This window comes from Rattus rattus, chromosome 1 (assembly GCF_011064425.1).
Source record: "Rattus rattus isolate New Zealand chromosome 1, Rrattus_CSIRO_v1, whole genome shotgun sequence".
NCBI classification, from domain to species: domain Eukaryota; kingdom Metazoa; phylum Chordata; class Mammalia; order Rodentia; family Muridae; genus Rattus; species Rattus rattus.
The window spans coordinates 205,777,572-205,780,896 of NC_046154.1; positions in this window are offsets into that span (position 1 = coordinate 205,777,572).

Below are 3,325 nucleotides of genomic sequence, written 5' to 3' on the forward strand. Positions count from 1 at the left end.
GGTCACAGGGCCACTGCAGCGCAGCTTCAGTGCCACCCCACCCCCCCAACCTGGCCCCCAGCCCTCCCGCCGGCCCAGCCCGCCGGGCCGCGAGCCGGGACCACCCGCGAGAAGCGCAAACTTTTTTTCCCCTTTGCAAAAACTTTTTCTCGCTCTTGCCACCCGCACGCCGCCGCTCTTCCTGCTCACTTCCCTTGTATATCCTTCCTTCGGGCTGTTTCTAGAAGATGAGCTGGGGTGGGTAGAAGCTAGAGAGGGGGTGCCGGGCTTATGGCACCCCCAGGACCCCCAGGATCCTCCCCCTCCCTTGAGGGACCCTATACTGCCTACTACCCCCCCCCCGCCCGAACACGCTGCTCTTGGTGGACAGTAAATCCCGGAGCGGATCCCTGGATCGGCTGTCCTCGAAGAGGCTCTGAAAACATTGAGGAAAATATTGCGCGGCGGGAGAGGGAGGAGGAAAGCTTACCCAGAAAGTTAACTTTGAAGGTCTGGCCGTCGGCTTTCATTGGTCATAATTGAGCATTCTCCATGTTGTGGTCTGGAGGCCAGTCTCACTCTTTGGATGGAACGTGTAGGATTTGTAGAGTTGGGGTTTGGGCGAAAGAAGTTGGGTTGACTGTGGTAGAAAGGTTTTTTTTGTTTGCTTGTTTTGTTTTTGTTTTTGTTTTTGTTTTTGTTTTTGTTTTTTTTTTGGTGTGGTGCGCGACCTATGAAACATGAAAGAAGAACACGGGCTGGAGTTCTGAGTGCAAGATTTGTGTTCACAGATCACTGAAGTGGCCTCTGTCTAGAGTACTTCTCTGGAGAAACTCCGTTCTCCATCTCCAAATTCTGGACACAGTTGCCACCTCCACGTCTCTCTCTCTCTAAGGCTTTTCGCGCCCTCTGCTGGTAATCTTGGCACATGGCACTCCTCGGAGTCGGAATGATTGCATTGGGGAACTTTAGGAAATTTGACAGGTTCCGATTCCCAAAGCACAAGGAGCTGAATGAGCTCAAAGAAACAGAAGGGCACACCATAGAGATCCCTTAAGGTGCCTGATGGGGGAGGACCCTGTCTCTTTGAATTTGTGTTACCATGGTGACTGGACACAGGAAGAGGGCTGCTATGTCAGTTTTCCACCTGAGAAAGAAGCAAAAGTGTGGCAGGGCAGGGAAGAGGTCTTTCTTCAAACAGATCTCAGAGCTATTTTAAACCACCTTCTTGGGTCTGCAAGGTAAGTGTGTTTTTTAAAAAAACAATTAAGATTAAGATGAAGAGGGGGACATGTTTGAAACCTTACAAGTGCAAGTAGTAATTATTAGGATGGGAACAGAAAAGGAACAAACCTGCCACTCCGTATGACTGACAAGTTACATCCATGAAACTTACAAGGGACCCACAGCCAGGGCAGGTCAGTAACCACAGAGAAAGAGCTCTACACGCATCACGTGACTCACCTTGCACAGCTGGACAACTTCAGAGCCTTTTGGTTTCAAGACCCCTCTGCAGCCTTCTGAAATCTGTGGGAAGGGATACTTTTGTGTTTTGGCGACAGGCTGTTACACTTTAGTCCAGGCTAACCCGGAATTCACTCAGAAGCTGACCCAGGCTGACCTCAGACTCACAGCCAACTGGGCCTCAGCCTCTCCATTGCTACAGTGACAAGCACAAACCGTATATCCGATTTCTCCTGTATTTACTTGAAAGTTTTATTTCCAGGCAGTGATGGCACACGCCTTTAACCCTAGCACTCCAGAGGCAGAGGCAGGCAGATCTCTGAGTCTGTCTGGTCTATAGAGTGAGTTCCAGGACAGCCAGGGCTACACAGAGGCCCCTGTTTTGAAATATATATGTAATTTTTATAAAATTAATTTTAATATGCATTTATTTAATATGTAGGAGTGTCTTGCGTGTGTGTGTGTACCACCTGAATTTCTGGTGTCTGAAGAGGTGAGAGGGGAAGGTCAGAGCCCCTACAAGTGGAGTTATGAAAGACCGTGGGCCCTCATGTGGGTGCTGGGAATTGAACTCAGGACCTCTGGAAGAGGAGTAGGTGCTCTGAATCACTGAGTCATCTCTCCAGCCCCTGATTGGATGGTTGATTGATTGATTTTGAGACACGGTTTCTCCATGTTAGTCCTGGTTGACCTGGAACTCTCTGTGTAGACCATGTTGGCCTTGAACTTACAGAGATTCCTTTGCCCCTGTCTTCCTGGTGCTGGGATTAAAGGCATGTACTACTATGCCCATCTTTCTACCTTAAGTTTTTATTGATTTCTTCATTTTGTTTCTTTATTTTGTGGCAGAGGGTGTATTTCAGGGCAGGCTTGGGCACTGTTCTGTTGCTGTGACCATTGGCAGTTCTCATCAGAGAAAGCATTTTGTGGGGTGGGTGGCTTACAGTGTGAGAAGCTTAGTCTATTGCCTTCATGTCAGGGAACACGGATAAAAGCTACATTCTGATCCCCTGACAGACAGATCCTGGGCTTAGAATGGGCTTTTGGAATCTCGAAGACCACCCCTGGTGACATGCTTCCTCCGACAAGGCCGTACCTCCTAATTTTTATATCCTTTCAAATAGTGCCATCCTTGGTGACTAAGTATTCAAATATATGAGTCTGTAAGGGCCGTTCTTATTGAAACCACCATGCGTGCCCTAATGTGTGGAGGCCAGGGAACACTTGCAGGACTCAGTTCTCTTTTTGTGTGTGTGTGTGTGTGTGTTTTAAGATTTATTTATTATATATAAGTATACTGTAGCTGTCTTCAGACACACCAGAAGAGGGCATCAGATCTCATTATGGATGGTTGTGAGCCACCATGTGGTTGCTGGGATTTGAACTCAGGACCTCTGGAAGAGCAGTCAGTGCTCTTAACCACTGAGCCATCTCTCCAGCCCAGGACTCAGTTCTCTTAAGCAACTTAGTTACTGTCTGTTACTCTGAATGGTATAACCAAGGCAGCTTATAACAGAAAGTGTTTATTAGGGGCTAACAGCTCCAGAGACTGAGTCCATGACCATCATGGTGGGAACATGGCAACAGGGCAGGCATTCATGACACTGCAGCAGTAGTTGGAAGCTTACACCCTGAGACACAGCCAGAAGGCAGAGAGAAAGAAAGAGTAAACTGGGAAGAAAAGACATGTACTTTTGAAACCTGAAGGCCTGACCTAATGACACACCTCCTTTAACAAGGACACACCTCTTCATCCTCCCTAAACAGTTCCACCAGCTGGGACCAAGGGTTCACATAGATGAACCTTTGGGGTCTTTCTCATCCAAACCAACACAACTGCTTGTAGGAAACATGGTGCAGTAAAAAATAAAAATGGTGCGAC